The 19,834-nt window shown below is 38.6% G+C and overlaps 1 protein-coding gene and 1 long non-coding RNA gene across 3 annotated transcripts in view; one reads left to right on the top strand and one right to left on the bottom strand.

Annotated features, from left to right (window-relative positions):
* VAV3 (vav guanine nucleotide exchange factor 3) overlaps positions 1–19,834 on the top strand; it is a 329,628-nt gene that overhangs the window by 81,313 nt on the left and 228,481 nt on the right. The window lies entirely within an intron of this gene.
* On the bottom strand, positions 499–19,776 carry LOC141568617 (uncharacterized). Its single transcript, XR_012491786.2, has 3 exons — positions 19,245–19,776; positions 2,776–3,004; positions 499–1,055 (listed from the first exon to the last, which is right to left on the bottom strand). It is a non-coding gene; the product is annotated as an uncharacterized LOC141568617 (long non-coding RNA).

The following is a 19,834-nucleotide window of genomic DNA, read 5'->3' as shown; positions in this document are numbered from 1 at the left end:
GGGAATCTTTCATCCAGAGGTTAACTTTTCCTGCTGGTTACCTAGTAGGGTAGAATTACAATATTTCATCTTTTAGTTAGTTCATTGGGCCCTCATGTCTGAGGACCAGTATTATTTCCCTCCAGTTTTCTCTATATCCGAAAGACTCTGAATTTTTGGAAGTTGAGAATCTTCTGTTGAGGGCCCTTTTTCTGTTTTGAAATGGAGAAGACGTGACTCACTGAAATGTTTGAGATTGTTGAATAACTCCTTTGCTTGGATTTCAGCAGATATATGTTGGATTTCAATGATATTTGTCACATGGAAATGTTTTAATGTTTATGGTTATTGTGTGTATACCAAATACTTGTGTATAATAGGTGACTGAAATCATCCTTTCAAAAGTTATGGTCAATTGTTTTGTAGTCACTGGGCGTAAAGTTAAATTTCTTACATGTAAGAAGCCATAAAAGAGTCAGGTAACTAAGGAGACTTTATTTTAGTTCCTGCTGACACGATTGCATTATGACAATAAGCACATAGGAAGGGAACAAATGAAATGACGTTGAGAAGTTTGCCCTTATTCTTGTAATTCAGGTGCTAGTATCTCATCAAAAGTCTATTTGTGGGTGACACTATTTGATTTCTTTTTTTTTTTAAATTAAAGTTTATTGGGGGTGACAATTGTTAGCAAAGTTACATAGATTTCAGGTGTACAATTCTGTAATACATCATCTATATATCACATTGTGTGTTCACCACCCAGAGTCAGTTCTCTTTCCATCACCATATATGGATCCCCTTTGCCTTCCTCTACCACCCCTCTTTCCCCTATTTAATTTCTAAGATGGAACATTTTGGTTATAAAATAAAAATCAAGCAATGGATTGGTTTGCTTGGCAGTGGGAGTAAATAGCACAAACTTAGAACAGAAACATAAGAAAGTTGATGCTGAAATGCAACCAGATGAGGAGGCTACCAGTATAGGGAAGTGTTGCATTCTTGACCAAGAATCACTTTGCAATCTTCTGGAAGTCCCCGGTCTTCTCAATCAGACTACCTGCCAGCTTGGAAGTCTGCACAAAAGGAAATGGGTATAAGAACTTGGATTCCAAGATCCCTTTTCTCTGGCAAGCTGTGCTTTAACTGTTTCGAGGTCCAAAAAAGTGATGGAGAATAACATGATAATAAAAATACAAGGAACTGAAAACAAGCTTCCTAGTAAGGAGCTGCTAGAATATTTGTGTGTGGCCATGAAACGAGGCTGTGAAGACAAAGAGGAATCTCAGGTGAGGGGCACAGTCCTTTTAAGCTGTTGACCCTGAAAAATTCCTTAACAGCTTACAAAGATATTTCTGTTTCTATCCTTTGAAACTTTCCCTGTTTTTGTTTTTTAAATCTTTGATTTTCCTTCCTTTTCACCCTGTCTTTTGGGGAAATGAAAAAAAATGGGGGAAATGAAAAACGGAAAAAAAGCCCCGGCTTTAAAAAGCTTTTCTAGGAGCTCTTCATTTTTTATTTAAATTTACAAGAAATGGTGTTGACAAAGACTGGAAAATCATAAATTCTTTAGAAACACATGGCCTTGGTCTAGTGGAGTAATACCATTGCATGCTAGACTGATTAGACAATGGAAGCTTTGTAGGAAAGCTGAGGTTGTAAAAAGTTGAATGCAAAGGGATAAACTGTATGCTTCTCATGAGTAAATGTGTTCCTGGCTACTGAAAATATTTTGGCAGTGGGAAGTCGAAAGCAGAATTAAACTTGGGATTGTGGCTGAGAACTCGATCCTCTACTTACCACCTTCAATTAATCAAGTACATTTTTGCTACTGCCAAGATTGGTGCAGCTAGCTCTTCAGAACTGTATAAGGCTTAAGTAAACCACTGAAAATTGACGAATTTAGGGTGCTGCTCCGTAGTTTACCAGCATTACTGCTATTAAACATTTTTACTCTAAGCAAAACCACCAATACCATGACTTACTGAACACTTTCAATATGACAGATGGCTTTTCAACCTTCATATATATAATACATATATATATATATACATACATATATATATATATATACATACATATATGTATACATATATATACACATATATATACACATATATATATACATATATATACACATATATATATATATACATATATATATATGTAATTTTTAAAATCCTCATAACAACCTATGAGGCGAGTACTTTTATTTTCCTCATTATACAGGTGAGAAAACCTGTACCTCAAATCAAATATCTAAGTGATTGGAGCAATGGTTTGAAAACAGATCCGGCTGATTCTTCACTGCCTACCATAGTACAGACATTTACATAGCAAGTACCACGGGCCAGCGTGGTCCGAACTCTTTGCACATATTAAATCAAACCTCAGACCAATCCCCATAGACACTATTTACAGAGCCTAGATTTTTCCGTAAGCAACGGAATTTGGATAATTCATGCAGGTTAAACATTTTAAGTTTAAAAAACCATGAATAAACTGTTAATTTAGAGACAAAAAGTTTCCTGATAGTGTGAAAGTACATTTTAATAGAATGTAGACAGGTGAGTTTATTTCTCTCCATTCCTTGGGATTTAACTCAATTTTGTTAACTTAAAATGAGAAATACTTATTCTGCGTGCTTCTCTCTGCCTCAATTCATACAAATAGTGAATCTAGGATTTGTATACTCGTATGTCTGGCACTTTTTTGCTCTGGAATACATTAATTGTGATAATGGTATCTAATAATTTGGTAGCATTTTGAAGCTTTCAGAGTGCTGGGGTTACTGACCTCATTTGATTCTCAAAACAGTCTTGTGAAGGAAGCGAGTAAGTGTGACCATTTTTCAGATGAGGAAACTGAGCGATGGGGAGGTTAAATGGTGACTTGGAGGTCTCCGTTCTTGGGGACACAGGAGGATCTGGAGCTCAGGCCTTCTGACTTCGCAGCCTCTGCTTTTCTTGTCTGCCATCTATGTCTTGGTCTCGCTGTTGTGTGGATGCTCAGAGAAAAGGATGAACTCATAGGAGAAAAACCAACGGAATTTACAAAATTAAAAAGCACAAGTGATGTGTCACTTGGCATCTAATTACACTGTATCTTGAGAAAGAGGAAACCTTTAGGGTACTGCACGAGTCTATATAATTGTGGTTAAGGTTAATAACTCTAAATAGACAAACGTTTCACAGGTTCGTATCCGGACACACACAATCAATTTTTAGCTGCTCTCCCCCTTTCCTCATGGTGGTGTATTCTGCCTAATATTTGTCCAAACTTTTCCTGAGGTTTGGGTTCAGGAAATCTGCCTTGAATCATAGGCTTTGATATGGATGTGTTTTCTCTTGGAAATCAGGAAAATCCTGGGGAAGTGCTAATCAGCACAAATCAATGGTGATTTTTAAATTTAATTTATGAGATGGTGGAGAACACATATTTTGGGCGCTCTCGACGTATTACAATTTTGCCTTGTAGCGTCACCTTGAATTTTCAGTATTGAGCTCTTTACCCAATGTTAGTAGGGTATTAATTTCAATTCAGTCTCATATGTCAACAAAGATTAGAATAGTTCTGAACGCTTTCTATACTTTGATTTTTTTGAAAATGTCACACACAGGGGGGGAATGAGCTTAGTGCCTTGAACTTATTTAGGAGTCAACAGAGGCCTTGAGGGTAACTGACTCCCACTCTCAGGATGGTTAAATACTGAGAAAGGTTCCGGAAAGAGGTGCAATCCTTGTCTTGCTGAGTTTTGTCCCTGCTCTGAGGTGGGCAGAGCTTGGGTGTCCTTTTAAGAACCTTTATAAGCTTCTGTCTGGCTTCATGGGTTTGTGTTTTTGTGTGATGCCGAAAAATCATTTACTTTTTTACTTTACAAAAAGATGAATCCTTTTCTGGCTTTCTAGAAACAAAAAAAGTAAAATCTTGTTAGTTGCCTTCTTTGCCAGAAATATAATATTAACAAAGACCATTTTCCCCCTAGAATATTAGAAATCACTGATTCCTTTTTACATTGTGACAGGATCTGTAAATTTGCTCACTTCCATGCTGCCTATAAAGGGTTTTCTATTCCTATGTTCAGTTTGTCATTTTCTGATGAACATTTTTGCTGTTTGGAGATATTTCCTACTGAGCTTTCTGTTGGCACATTTTATAGTAGGTCTAGAAGTAAGACCACTTCTAGTGGGTAGTAGAAACCAGGCCGTTGTTGCCCAGATGAGTGATGAAGGCAGCTCCTTCCTCTGGTGACTTTCGGTGGGTGTAGGGCCTGCTTTCTGCTTCCCACAGACTTCACATTTTTTGTTTCAAGTATCGTAAAGCACCTTGCAAGTGTAAGGTAACATTTTCTTGAATCAAAGAGAGTCACACATGGCCAAAGATAGTTCCAGCTGATGTAATAGCAGTAGGAGAGTTTCAATGTGTTAAGGTCCAGGACAGAAGGAAGACATAGCATCGGCTTAAGGGTGGGTCAGGGACACAGGTACGGACATTATTGAGAAGAAGTAGTGTCATGTTTTGGTTCAAAACATGGTTTCTGAGTTGGCTCTCAGTTTGAATTCTGGCTATATTCCTTACGAGTGTGTGATCGTGGGCAAGTTACTTAACCTCTTTGAGCTTTAGTTTCATCTATAAATTGAGGTTAGATGAGAAATGAGATAATGCATGTAAAGTGCTTAACAGAGTATCTAGGTCCAATGTGTGTACTATTGATAAGTAGTAGGTGTTATTATTTTTATTGTTACTAATATTACAACTGTCATTACTAGTGTTAATTGGTTTCAGATTCACTGGTATACGTAGGGGTTGAATTGTAAATTGAGTGCCAGAACTAATGATATTGGAGGAGCAAGATTAGGAAATCAACTTTGTTCTTTCTAATGTGGTCTTATATAATCTGTTTTATTCTGTACAGCCATCTTTCTCCCTCCTGTGGCCTTAGAGAAACCACCCTTTTCCCTTTTCCAATCATGTTGTTTGGATGATTTAATCAATTAGACTATCCCATCCCTTTGGCCACAGAGATGGGTTTGAGGATGGGGCAGTCACTCAGTTGGGACCGATATGTGTTGAGACATTTGCACGAGCAGTTTTGTTTTGCTCTGCTCCTGCTATGGAAGGGTGTGGAGGAGAGCGTGGAGGAGCTCAGCCATCTGGATATCACATGGAGTTTCAAATCAGACCGGGTTCAGAGGGAACAGAGCTAATGAGGATTCTGTGGTATCAGGTAAGGCTGGAATCCAGCAGTGCCCAAAGCTCAAATACATACATCTGTGGAGTTTTGCATGACATGAGCCAGTGCATTCTTCCTTTCTTTCTTCCTCAACCCAGTTTTCCTTGGTTCTTGTAACCAAAAGTGAGAGAAATCTAAGGGACTCACCTGGTTTTCTCAGATGATTTCAGTTGGGTAGATATGTGAACCTTTCTTCTATTATCAAAGTGGTCTACCACTTGGAGACCATTCTGTAGCCTCAGCATCTTCTGTTGTATATAGAAGAGGAGACATGAACAGAGTCCTAGAGCATCTCTGTTTTGCAGCATGTAAAGAATCAAAGTATAGTCTCAGCTTTGTGGTAAATGCTTTCTATTCCTTATCATTGACTCAAGGGGTATCATGAATCTTCAGGTTGGGAGGAGACTCTGAGTCATCAGACATCCTTCCCACGTTTGTCTGTGCATTACAAGATCAGGAAATGGGCACGCAGGCCTCTGCAGACCGGGAACTGACTTTCTCCTGATGCCCCCCAGCCGTGTCTGTATATTTGGACTGCACAGAATGATTTGAAAATGACCTGAAAACCTCAGGGTTTAAAGGACTTAAAAGAGCCTCTCACTCCATCACCTGGAAATGAATCGGGCTCAGGGATATTTACTGATTTGAACAAGATGGTCTGAGAAGTCAGAAAACCCTATAGGGTTCTGTGTGACCACTGAGCTGTCACTTCACCCATCTAATCCTCAGTTTCCTCGTCTAGAAATGGGATAATTTCTACCATACAGAATTGTTGTGAAAATAGGGTTAATTGATGTAAAATGCCTGGCATATTACTCGATAAATGATTAAGTATATGAATTTGCATAAATCATTCAGAGTTCTGAATGTGGATAGGGGTAAAGTCAAAATGATGATTCTAGTGGCATTTTCCTGAAACTGAAGTTTATTTAGCTTGATTCTTTCTGGCTCAGAGTATTAAGAAAATTATAGTACAGACATGTATGTGTATGTATATAGGCACACATATGGTTATTTATCCCTTATATTTTCCTGGGCTTTTGTGGTAAGAATATGTAGGTGATTTTTTTTTTTTCTTTGTTTGTTTCTTTTTTTTTGCATAGAGAGTTTAGTTCAGAGATCTGCAATGAGATTTTCACTGAAGGTAGTTGATGCCGTAACACTCATCAAATGTCCCTCCCGTCGCCCCCAGGGTATAAACCAAATTAGCAGCTATATCAGATTCAGGATTGGAGATTTGGTTCTTCAGCACTTTAAATACATTGCCATTTAAAAATAAATTTGAGCTTGCTGAGAAAACCAAGGGATGCTTAGTTAACTTAATGTAGAGAGAGCTTTAAAATTGTTTGTGTAATGGAAATTCACCACTCTCTATATTCTCTCCATTAAGAAACTGTAGTGTTTTCCCCCCCCTACATAGCTTATTAGCAGAGACCTGCTTCTGTCAAGCCATCTTTACATTGTGAGCTCAAGTTTCTGTCCCATCTGTAATCCCCTACTGTATGTCTTAGGGGAGTATTTGCTCCGGCTGCGCCCTATACTGTGTGTTTTTTCACTTTTCCACCCTTCCCAGCCTGACTTGTCCACCTCAGAGTGTTCGTATAAGGGTACATGGACCTCCTCCCGCCCAGGCTGTGCTGTTACGGCAGGTCAGCCTCTCAGCATTTGTACCTGGGTGACTGGTGAATCTCCATGTCCCCATGCCCGGCTTCCAGACCTCGTGTGAGCTCGGAAGCTCGCCCTGCAAAGCAGCACGTGTGGGTTGACAGCAATACTTGAGAATCTGTGATGGTTTCCTACTAACTGTGTGTCTCCTTGGAACTCTGCCTGGCTTTTCCAGTCACAAGAAAACCCTCTCAACCAAAGGTTCCTCAGCTTTTCTTGGGTACAGGTGGCCTCAGGGACCACACCTTGGCATGACTTGAAAGATCCTTATTGGCTCATGCATGCACATTGCTCAACAACTAGGAACATCTTTCACGTATCTGTATGTACCCAGGATGAATCATTTTGACATGTAAATATAATCTCTTTTTATAGTTATTTGAACTCCCACTCTTATTAGAAGTTTAACGTTTCTCTCGAAGAATTTTCCATCCTAAGTTATTCAAGAGTCTCTGGGGCTTTCGCAGTCCACAGGGCCCCAATCAATCATGCTTGCAAGCACCCTGAGGACCGGTCCTGGGTGGTTCCTTCACCAGCGCCGATGCTGACATGCCCTGTAGTTCCCGCGCGGCTCAGCCCCACACCACCCACCAGCTTCCTTCTGACCCTACAACATTCTAGCCTCTGTGTTGAGCCTGGCCAGGCCGCATTTCCCCAGCTTTGCAGTGAATTCTCTTCAGGGGCTCCTGGTATCCTTTCCTTCCAGCAAGTTTGGGTCAGGACTCCTTATTCGGCCCCTACGGGGATACCAACTCCACTCTCATTGCAGCATTGGGGATCCCTGGTCTCGTTCCACCCAGAAGGTCTTGGACGTTTTTCCTGCACATCAGCCAATTTCCAGCCTCCAGCAGGCTCAGCCTATGAGGGGTACTGTGAGGGGTCCATCTCTGTCAGCCTACAAAGGCCTCCTTCAGTTTCTCCCCGCTGAGCAGTAGGTGGCTGCCTGTATTTACATTACTGAGGGAGAGCTCTCCAGGGATTCCTTCCTGAACAAAGAAAGCTTGTTCCAAGGTCTCCTTTGTGTCTATTTAAGCCAGAAGGAAGGAATAGCTTCTGCCCTTCCCATATCTATCTATAGATATACCTATAGATATATATCTGGTCCTTAACACAATTTCTGCATCATTAGCAGCATTTCCCTTTGTTTTTGCACAGAGCTGCGCTTTTTAGGAACCTCTCTGTTTCCATCTCTTTGCTGGTGTATTGCACAAGGGCGTTTAATACTGGTCAGATTTTCCTATTCTTACCACATTTCATAGAACTGTAGTACATGAGCCGTTCAAGGATCATTCTTTACACAACTGAGTAATTATTCAAGTTCATTTTTGGTCTGCTTTCTAATTGTTTTTGAGCTAGTTCAAAGAACTCTTCAGTTTTCTAACCTTAATACAGTTGAAAACTTACAGAACCACATTTCCCAAGGATGCCCATTGTCCTGAGAAATGTTACTAGGGAAAAATGTTACTAGCCTGGGAAAAACATTCTTGTTCAAATAAGTTTGGTGGACACTGCATGTTCTATCCCTCCCCCTATGGGAGGGATATAGCATAGTAAGCACTGAAGAGTCCTGAAGTGAGGGAAACAGTTACATTTGCTTAAGCTTGGATTGCTAAAATTTGTATATGGGTAGCTTTGAGGCGTTAGGTGATCCCTTCAAACTCACTATGTTAAAAACAGAACCCCTTCTTTAAGCCCATTTCTACCTGAGGAAAGCTGTTCCTTAGCTCACACTGCCAGGAACTAAACAGTTGCAAAGGCCTTAGCTAAGGTGCCTCACCCAGAGTATTGACGTAATCTCCTAAGTAAATGTATCTGCCTTTGGGTTTGAGTCCCTCCAAACTAAACTTCAGAGCAATCTTAAAGAAATGCAAAAATGGTTATGCCACTCATAGGTTTAGAATTTGATAGTGGACCTCTGTTGCTTATAAGAGAATAAAATCCAAACCCTTTTACAAGTCACCCAAGGTTATTCGTGATCAGGTCCCTTGCCTGCCTCTCTCACCTTTTCTGCTTTCCTACCCCCATAAAACTCCTTGCTTCAGTCCCACCAAATTATTAAAGTCGTCATCACTCTCCAGATGACTATTTATTAATAGAGCTTCTTGGGCCAGGAATGCCCCTTCTTCCCCATGTCCCTTGTCCCCTTGTCTTTAGGGACTTCACGATAGCACACATGCATACACTGCCTCAAATCTGAGAACGTGTGTGTGCTTTATCTAGAGCTCTGAGTGTAGTCGGCTCTTGGAGGTATCAGATCCCCCTGGGCCTGACTTTGTCCACTTGTCTCTTCCTGTTTCTGAGTTCTCGCTGGACCTGTGTCCTCGTACAGAGATGTGACCTTGACACATTAAATCGGCTCTCTTCCTCAGCTCCTGTTGAGACTTCGAACAGCCTGGGCGTCCCCCTCCCTTCCCCAGCGAAGTTAACAGCTCAGAGCCTCTGTGCTTTGATCTACCAAAGGGGCCTGCTGGTGGTCCTGCCTCACAGGATTGTAGTGAAGAGTAGGAACCAAATTCTGTGCTGCCCTGCAGCCACCAGTGTGGGGCGGAGGCTGAGTCAGTGGCGACTTTTCAGCTATTCACCCAACAGCCTTCGTTCTGCGAATATTTACACGCTCCCTATGCCAGTCACCTGCCAAGTCAGGGTCCACAGGCGGTTTCCTGCCCTCAAGGCGCTGTTGGGGGTCAGGAAACAAAACAAGGAAAGTGGAAATAAACAACAAGATAATTATGATACAAGCAGTGATAAGTGCTATGGAGGAGATAAACAGTAAAATGATGAATTCCTGGAGGCAGCCACGGAATTGAGTGAGCCGGTGGTGCTGGCGACTCAGTGGGGGAGGATGCTGACTACCGCATACTTGCTCATCAAGTTTTAAGTGGTCATAGAGCCAGCACATGTTAGCGAGACTCTAGTCCCACGTCTTCCAGTAGAACCCCTTGTGATAGCCCTTCAACTTGGTCTCAGCTGCGTCAACTCTCAAATTCCATCTGATTCTAAATCGCCGCTTATTGGCAAATGTAATATGTACATATTTTATAAAGTAATATTTTGATTCGCTAATTCTTAGTTGTGTAATCCTCTCAGAAAATACCTAGGCTTAGGCTTTTCCTTTTAGCCCAGGTCAACTCTATTTTCAGCAATATTGACATCCCTTTAAAATTTTAATAAAGACTAATTGTGCATGTACTTTGGAGAGATTTAAAGGCATGGTAAAGAGGTAAAAGCATGACAAAGGTTGTTGCTTTGATTTTGCATGCTCACTTGGTATAATTATGCAAATGTTGTCAATTCCAGAAAGGGAAATCTACGTTGAGGACTGAAATTCATTTTCTCTTTGTTGTCTCAAGGGTTCCTCCAGAACCCTTCAGAACACTGAATTTTTTGGGTAGTATTTTTCAAAAATTCTATTGGATTTCTAATATACATGTAAATAAACACACAGATATGGGTTTATAGATATATTATATGCATCTATAGACATATTGTCTATAGTAACTTATTTATTGAACCTTATCTTTATAGCTATATTCATAAAATAATGATTTTTAACTTATATACAGAGGGTGCCAAAAAATGTATACACATTTTAAGAAAGGAAAAAAATTGTATTAAAATTGTGCTGCTGGTCACCACTTTGAGCTCCTCTTGTAATTGCAGAATTCAAATGTGACTTGTATTCGTCTTTTGTTATCAGTATATATTGAGTATTACAATTTTAATACAGTTTTTTTCCTTTCTTAACATGTGTATACAGTTTTTTGGCCCCCTCTGTACATATATTTTCTTAAGTACCATGTAGCCAAGCATTGTGATTCGTATTACATGATGACCTATCTGAGCTTCATTATGCCTTTGGGTAAGGCTGTTCGTGTATAATATAAGCTTTCTTAAACAGGCTTTTAAGCCAGAGGTGCTTTTAACCCTCTCTTTAAAGAATGCTCCATTTTGCAGCAGATACAAGTAATTAAATACATGATTACAACATATAGCATGGTAAGTGCCGTAATTCACTGAAAAACGAAGAGATGCTGTAAAGGACCGCGAGAGAAAAGGGATCAGCTCTTCCTAAATGTGGTTAAGAAAAGTGCTTCAGCGTTTATTCTTCTGCGGAACCTAGACAGGAAAATAAGGGGGGGCGCTGCTGGCTGGTATTTTTTAAGCACTCACCAATGTCGTGTCCTTCTGTTACCATTTTACTCTTATCTGTTTTATGGCTGAAGAAATAGGGTCAGAGGTATATAAATGCATCAGAGCTTGTAGACGATGAGCATGGATCTGAGACAATGTGTAACTTTAAAGACCAAGTTCTTAATGATTTTACTGCACTGCTTCTAAGCAGAAGTGGGAAAGCACCGTCTAGATAGAGGGAAATGTCATGTGGGAAGATACAGAAGGGGACATCCACGTGGAATGTTTGGTGTTCCCAAGAGAGTCCTTGTAGCTTGAGTGTCAGATGCAGCTGGGGAGAGCGGATCTGAAGGTTCCAGAGATTGGGGCCAGAGTTTGAGGGCTCAGGGGTCTTACAGGGTCTCCATTGATTCTTATGAAGGGCCAGTGAGTGGCTTTTAACAGACACATGTGAGATGACCCACTGTGCACGTGAGCTAAGCACTGTCAGCGGGACTGTATAGGACTGTTGTCATGTATAGGGCTGTTGTCATGTCAGCAGCTGGAAGAGCCGGTATGAGACTGAAGCAGTGTGGTTGAACACTGTGCAGACCTTACCAGAGCATGGCAAGAGGGGCGCAGAGCGCGGCAAGAGGGGCGCAGGGCGCGGCAAGAGGGGCGCAGGGCACGGCAAGAGGGGCGCAGAGTTTGAGACCCATGACCCATGACAGGGTAAGGACAGAGAAGAGAGAACATTGACTTCTGGAGCTTCTGTTGGATGACTGGAAGGGAAGCTGAGTTCACAGCAAGGGACGATAATGAAACAGGTTTAACTTAGTTTTTTTTATTTTTTATTTATTTATTTTTTTTTAATTTAAGAGCGTTCTAATGGCATTTATACTCACTTTCTGTGGATATATTTTGCAACCCAGTGGGTATTTTATCGGTTTTGTTAGTCAAAGGTTTTTATTTTATTTGCCATTTTTAATTTTCCCTGTATTTCATTTTTGATATTTTTTTGTACTTAATTATCTAGTGGAGACTAGAACTCTTAAAACCTTTTTTTTGGGGGGGGAAGGGTTTATTATTTCTTTTAACAATTGAAATATTAATTTTTTGTAATAGGAAACTCTCTAGGAAGATTTGTCTGTGTTTCGAAGCCAATGGCAAATCCATGCTGATTAGTCTGCACGTTCTTATTCCCAGCTTAGCTGTAGGGCCATAGCCCACCTCAGCTGTGTCCAGAGATCCTTACCCTGTCACGTTGGTTTAAAGGTAAGGTTTAGTGTTTCCAAGTTACATATGGAGTTCATTGAGTCTAACTTGATTTTAATAAATTGTTATTATGAATATGATGGTTGAGAAACCCACAGGGAGAGTTGGTTAACTGCAGTGCATGATTTTATAATAGCCAATTGACTTGTCTGTACAAGCAGCTGTGATGCAAAACTCTTGGCCTTTCGCCCTTTATCTGTCGTGCCTATATGTTTCCCATCTACAGCATCTTTTAGGAAAGGAGGGTGGTATTTTCCATATTTATTCTCCCTTTTGTTAATGGCTTATGCTCGTCTGGAGGAATAAAGACGTGCTGGCCTTTGCTTTCTGTGCTCAGTGACAGGAGTGGTGTGTGTGTGGCTGGTGCTGGATGAATGCTGTCATGTGCATGGGATTGGCAGAGGAAGCGTGCATCAGAAGCGTTATGAGCACCAAACAACTGCAGGAAACGATACTTCGTAGTCACTGCAGCTGCGTGGAGTTCAGCCATGCAAGCTTCCTCTGGATAGAGTTTAGTTTCTGAGTCACTTGTTTTCCACCTAAGCACCTGTGTCTTTGGAGGACTGCAATGGAGAAAGATTAATTGATTATGAGCCTTTCTTTGGTTTGCCTCAATGCCATTTCTAAGGCCCTTTGGGCATGAAAAGTCCTGCTGAATCAGCATACTATCTGAGGACAAATAGGGTCAGGACCAGCCAGTGCATAGAGTAGTTGAAAATCATTAGGTTAGAATGAATAAATGGCACTTAAATCTTCCAGAGTATTCCCCCTGGAACTGCGTTTGCACACAATTTCACACTAAATGTGCTTGATGACCCTCAGAATATGCTTTACCTTGCTATTCTCATCCTGTTTCTGTGCAAAGGATATGAAGGGTGATGTTTGCTGCTTCTGTGTGGGCAGGTACCTTGCAGATCATTTCCACTCTTAAAATTGTTCTTCTAAAGTAGCTGCCTACTCATAGTTCATCTTAGAATGGTCACCTTAGAACGGTTATATTAGGTATGGGAACATACACTACACCATTTTTTATTGGTCAGTCTAGGTCACGTGTTGATGCTGATTGACAGCATTAGCTATGGATTGGGTAAGGTGATACAAAAATGCATTGAAGGCCAGATTCAGGTTAGAATGAACTCTGTTCTGCTCCCTGAGTCTCCAAAGTTGAACGTTGCTTTAACAAAGCTACGTCTGAAATTTTTCTAATAGCCTAGGAGGTTTTTGAGAGGAAGCAGCAGAAAAATGTGAATTTATTGACTGTCAGATGATAAAGAACAATTTCTTAGGGAGCTAGTAGTTTAAAATTTCATAACATTATTGTGAAACTACTATGAAATATAATAAAAGGGAGATAGTATTAATTAGTATTGGTTTTCCAAAAAATTACTGAGGGGTTTTCACATTTGTTGTAACTTGGATTTTTGTCAGTAGACTGCCCACAAGATTTTCATAAGTAAATAGACATTTAAGTAGATAAATAAGCAATGAAACACATTTCCTCATTGTTCTTACACTGTTTTGTGCTCATAGTTGGACTCCCTTGTCCAGTATTTGAAAGAGTCCTAGTGAGGGCACAGAAGTTTCCCAAGTAGCAATAGTTCCAATTAATGGATATTGAGTTATTTAGAAAATCGTCCCTAATGTTAAACCATAATCTGTCTTCCTAAATTTTCTACTCATTGATCCTGGAGCAGCATAAAATTAATTTATAAATCTTCTATAGGAGAATCCTTCAAATGTGGGAAAATTTCTATGCTCCTCGAGGTCTTTTCTTCTTGAAATAAACAAAATAAATGTTCTTTCATTATCCTCAGTTCTTTCTTTATCCAACCCATGAGTGAGGATAATTTGCAATCTCTTATCATGATGACACATATAAAACAGAGCAGTTAAAGATTAAGACATTTAAAATTGAAAAAGAGATTAGAAGCTAATTAGAGGAAGGGATACACTATCGTCACACCAGGTAGGTTAAGGATTACATTTATCTGTGAGCTGTCTTGAAGTCAAGCACAAAACAGATTAATTCAGATGAACTAGCCTGAAAGCCTTTGTGCCCAGTGGAATTTGGAAAGAACAAAGTCTAAGAATTAAAAACAAAAATTGTTATAGAAATAAACATACAGAAATGTAGAAAGAGTGCTACACTGACCAATTATATACTCATTATTCAAAAGTTGTTAATATTTGACCACATTTGCTTTATGTGCTATTACTATATGTATATATTGCTGTTTGCTGAACCATTCAAAGTAAATTATAGGTAAGCATCATGACATTTGCATCCTAAATGTCCTGGCATAGAATTAACCCCTCCTGGTCCTTTGCAGAATGTGAAAGAATTCACAGACTCAAAAAAAAAAAAAAAAAAAAAAAAAATTAGAAGTTAGAGTTTATTTAAGAAGAAAGTCGCTGGCAGAGAGGCTGCCAGGGGAAGGGTCTCAAGTGAAAAACTCTCCCTAACTTCAGGTTGTCTTTTTCTTATATAGGAAAGGATAGGTAACTTTTCTTACAGCAGGAGATGTGACGTCCATCTGACGTATAGACTGAGGTTATTTTATTGACATGTGCAGGTTATACAACTAGTTTCTTTCTGCACATGCTCTTATCCATAATGCATACAGAAAGATCTATGGGGGTGGAGGGCCATGCCTTAATGTTCATTTTATTCTAATTGTGTTATAATGAGGCTGGAGTTCAAGCTGAGGGTAGGCCCTAGCGATCTGCACGGGTGTCAAAAACTTGATTTTTCTGGTTGGGTCTTAATCTCCTTTTTTGAAGCATGTTTGACAGGAAGATTTATCTCTAGGGGCTGGGTTTGGGCAGTCCCTGGGGAGGGAGATGCAGGCCAGGCCGGTCCTACGTGGGCTCACTGTTATTGACTCTTTTTCTGCCTCATCACTGAATACTTCAAGCTTTATAGTTCTCAAGATGGAGCTGTTTTCCTGCCTAGCCATACTGTCTTTATCACACATAACCAAAGGAATAACACTTCCATAATTCAATTTAATATCTAGAATATACATTTAATTTCACCAGTTATCTCTAAAATATCTTTTATCGTTGGTTTCTTTGACTCAGGATAGAATCCATGTTTAGATAAAATCAATTGCGTTTGGTTGTTCTGTCTCTTAAAGAAAAATATTTTCTTCAACAGTTTTGTAAATATATTATTTTGTGTTCAATTTTCTGATAGCTAAAGGTGATGATCAATTCTGATGGCTTTTATTGGATTTAAATTACTGGGTTTTTTTGTTTAAGTTTAGAATAAAACTTGAGTTTTCTATAATCTAGGGCACTTTTAAAAAGCTTGGCCGTATGCACTATGGGAGGGGCTCAGTAAGTGGTTTTTTGTAAAATCAAAAACCTTAAGCCCTATACTGCTGAACAACTGGGAAGTGCTTTAGGACTATTATGTACCACGCTCTGAAACAACCATCCAGAATTATTCAATATGTTTTTGTATAGAGTTTAAATAAAATGAATGTACTCTTGTAGATAAATAAATCAGTAAACCATGTTTGTTTGTCAAGAAACTGCTCAAGAATCCTTGAGAGAGTCTTAGGAACTTGAAGTCTAAGATTTTCATCTGGTTCAAAAAAATATTATCAAGAAAGCATTTAAGCCATTTAGACTTTATCAAAAATGTCAGTGTTCTGGTCTAGTCCTGCCTAAAAGAACTATGTAATTTTAAGGATATTTAGAGAGTTAGTTGTCATATTTTTGCCCATGAAGGAATTTCATTTCCATGGAGAGTTTACCTAAATATTAAGTATGACTCACATTTCCAGGATATTCTGATCTAGAGGTTTCACTGATTCTTTTTTTCCATGCATCCTATTATATTTAAATTTTTCTTACAGTTTGGATTTAAGGACTATAGTGGTTAAAATTTCAAAAGCCATAATTTTTGGGCTAGATTACAAGAGAGTAGAATAAATAGTTTTTAGAAATACCTTGCATTTCCATGGTACCGTACATTAATCTCAAGATAAAGATCATGTTTTTATTTTATGAAAGTACTGAAAAAGTACCGAAATATAATCTCTTCCACACTTAATATTTTCTACTGTTCCTAAACCTGCACTATTCATTGTCATGGAAAATATGTCATTACACTTTAAAAAGATTCAACAGAATTAAAAATCCATATTTAGTTTATTCAGGATTTCTAATAAGAATAGTAAAACAACAGGAATGATACTAATTTACTATTACACACTAAAGAAGTTTTTTTATTTAAACTTTTAAAAACAAATTATTTTAAGTGTTTTTCCAGGACCCATCAGCTCCGAGTCAAGTAGTTGTTTCAATCTAGTTGTAGAGGGCACAGCTCACACTGGCCCACGTGGGGATCGAACTGGCAACCTTGTTATTAAGACCACTGCGCTCTAACCAACTGAGCTAACCGGCCACCCTCAAGATTTTTTTTGGCTGAAAAGAATAAAAGCAATACATAAGCAATTTAATAATACCAAGGTAATCTTTACCTTCATAGATAGTTTCTCTTTAGTGCATGTATTTACATCTGTGAAAGTTTATTAACTTCTAAAACTTGATCTAAATAAATATAGACATAGAGGGTGATTAAAATCTGAAGGTAGTCAGTATTTCAGCAACAATACCAGCTAATTAATCAAGAAAATCAGTTTATGGAGCAGTGGAATGGCTCCTCAGTTTCCTTACTATAAATCAAATTATTTTATCTACTTTGCACAGTTTCTGAGAAGATTAAAACAGATCATATATTTTAAGGTTTTCAGCATAATGCCTGATGTGTAAGTATGTGCTAGAAGAATGTTAGTTGATAAAATATATGTTGAAACATAATTTATTGTACAGACGCGGTTCTTTTCATACGTGTACATATTGTTTCTCTTTCCTGAAATGGAACCTCTCTTTTCACTACAGTTTTCATTTCATAATATGAATCAATTTGAAGTCAAGGTATAAATTTAATTTCTCTGAGGAAGCAAATAAGAGAGGGATGAAAACATAGATAAAACAAAATGCATAAAACATTTACTACTGATTGCTCAATAATAATCAGTAGCCATGTTATAATTTATGGCCCATTTAAAATTATATTATCTATATGCTGAACCATATGAAATTGCTAATATTTGAGAAAAATTACAGTTTCATGTGGCTTAACCTAATATTTTGGTTCTAGATGGCTTAAGAAGAAAACAAGATGATTGCTTTAAAATGAGAATTGTCAGTATAGATAATGGAAGTTGATGTTTTCTGCATTTTTTTTTTTTTTTTTTTTTGGTGCTGGTAAAATTATAACCAATTGAGTATATGTTGAGTAAGGAGGGTGTTTTTCCTTTAGCATAAAGAGGAACTTGGAAACAGTAATGGTATTGCTTCTGTTTCTGTATTTGAAAAAAGTTGCTGGAATTAGTCAGGAAACCAGGGTTTACGTGATAAAGAGTTCTCCAGTTCTCTCTCTTGTGATTGGTTGACCTCTCATTTGTTAAATTCTCTCTTGGCTAGTCAACAAAATTTTAGTGTTGACTATTTATTTGGAAATTCAACTTATCATGAATCAGGCTTGCTTTTAGTAGGCTGTGTGTGTTAATTAACATAAGGTCTGTACCCATGTATCTGATTCTTTGTGAAATTATATTTCTATTGATAAATGATAAACATTAGTAATTACTGCTTACAATTATGTATGCTTTACCAAATTTTAATTCCCTCAAGAATAGTGATTTGCGGTGTCAAAGACAGATAGATTTAAATTTTTTTCTAGACTTTTTTCCAGAAAGGAAAAAAATATTCTAAGCTGGGAATTAAAGATAAAAACTTGGGGAAACATTTTTTGCTGCTCCTCATGTTCACCAGTAGTAACACCCAAAGTGGCCCATACCTGGCATTCTTTTTAATAGCACCTTTTTATTCTGCAACTATCAAAACATTACTCTGCCTCCTAAGTGGTATTAAAATAAATAAACTCTGAAAATCAATAAAGAATGTGTTTAGGTCTTTGAAATCTTATGCAAATACATCAACATCACATGCAAACAAATTTATGGCTTTCATACAACTGTGTCACAGTCTTTGAAATCTATTAAGAGCACATCTAATGATGGTTTATTCTTTGACGGTAAATTTCATGAGTGCAGGGGAGGGTAATCAATAATGCAAATTTATAGATGTTCTCTTTACTTAATTCTATTTCCCTTGAAAATGTGGAGAATTTGAAATTGAGAGTTCCCTATTTAGCATTTTAAAAATCAGCATAATTAATCTTGTTCAGATTATTGAATATTTCAGTTAGTAGTCCTGACACTTTAGCATGTGTTTTTTAGAATGATAATTCTAAGACTATTGGCTGATCACCAGAATATGGGGAATAATTTGTGGCCATTCTTGTGGCTGATTTTAAAGTTTTATGTATCTTCAGAATGTACATTATTATTTTTGAAAAAGGCTTGCATTTTTGCCTTTATATTTAGAAATTGCTTGAATCATTAGATTTTTACAGTGATAAGTAAAACTCTCTTATTTTCTTTACTAGGTTTCAACCAACTCTTGAGATACATGTTAGTTAACAACAGAATAAAACTTGAGAACGAATGAAAAATCCTGTCTATTAGTAATGATAAGCTGGAGAGCCAATTTAACTATTAAAATAGTAATCTGGATTTTTAGGATGCCTCTCTTGGGGGAAACTGCCACTTACAGTTTCATGTGTTTTTTGATCAGCACATCAGTATGTTGGATAGAAATTTCAATGATCTACTCACAAAAAAAGTGTTATATTCCTGTCTTGATTTTGACTCAAATTGGAAAAATTGATGTGTAAAAATTGATAGAATAATGCAGTACCCTCTATCTGAAAAATTTCAGCTATTTCAGATATTGTCAATATGACCGCTGGTTTCCAGGAACTCAGCAATGATGTGTGTAGTGGAGTAACATAAACCATAACGAATCGTATTTCTGTGACTCTCACCTTCCTGAGGTTTCTCACCTTGTTTCTGCAAGTCCGCTATCTCATGTCATCTCTTGAGTCGTCCTGTTGGTTACGGTGGGATTAGCTGTCATGTTGCTTCTTACCTGCTCCACCTGGCCTCATTTGTGTCATCTGTGCGCTTGCTTTTGAGTGTGCATGGGATGGGCTGATGCTCTAGAAGACTCCAGGCTCCTCTTCTGTTGCTTCCTAATGACTCTGTGGCTCCCGACAGGTAAGGCTGTTGGATGCCACCATGGCAGTGAAGCCTTTGAGCCCTGGCTGGGCCACTGGAAGCTCTCAGGACAGCAGAACCCTATGATTCTGGGTAGAGAAGAAGGAGACTGCCTTTCTCAGCTCTCTCAGTACTTTGTCCCTGTATTACAGCCTGTACCCTCCCTGAGCTCAGCAGGTGTCCTTGCAGTAGAGACAAAGAAACAAGTGCGAGCCCCATCATGCTATGGTGGGACCTCCTCCCTCTGTGTGTGGGAGTCTTACTCTTGAGTTCCCCCCACCCCTTGTTTTTTCCTGTTTGCATTGTCATTAGAATGAATTATTTGTCATTAGGCATCTCAGTTCCTCACACAGTTAGATTAATGACAGGTCACCTG

This window comes from Rhinolophus sinicus, chromosome 7 (genome assembly GCF_057876585.1).
Source record: "Rhinolophus sinicus isolate RSI-liver-muscle chromosome 7, RSI-T2T, whole genome shotgun sequence".
Classification (NCBI taxonomy): Eukaryota; Metazoa; Chordata; class Mammalia; order Chiroptera; family Rhinolophidae; genus Rhinolophus; species Rhinolophus sinicus.
This window is presented reverse-complemented; position numbering and strand designations above follow the sequence as displayed.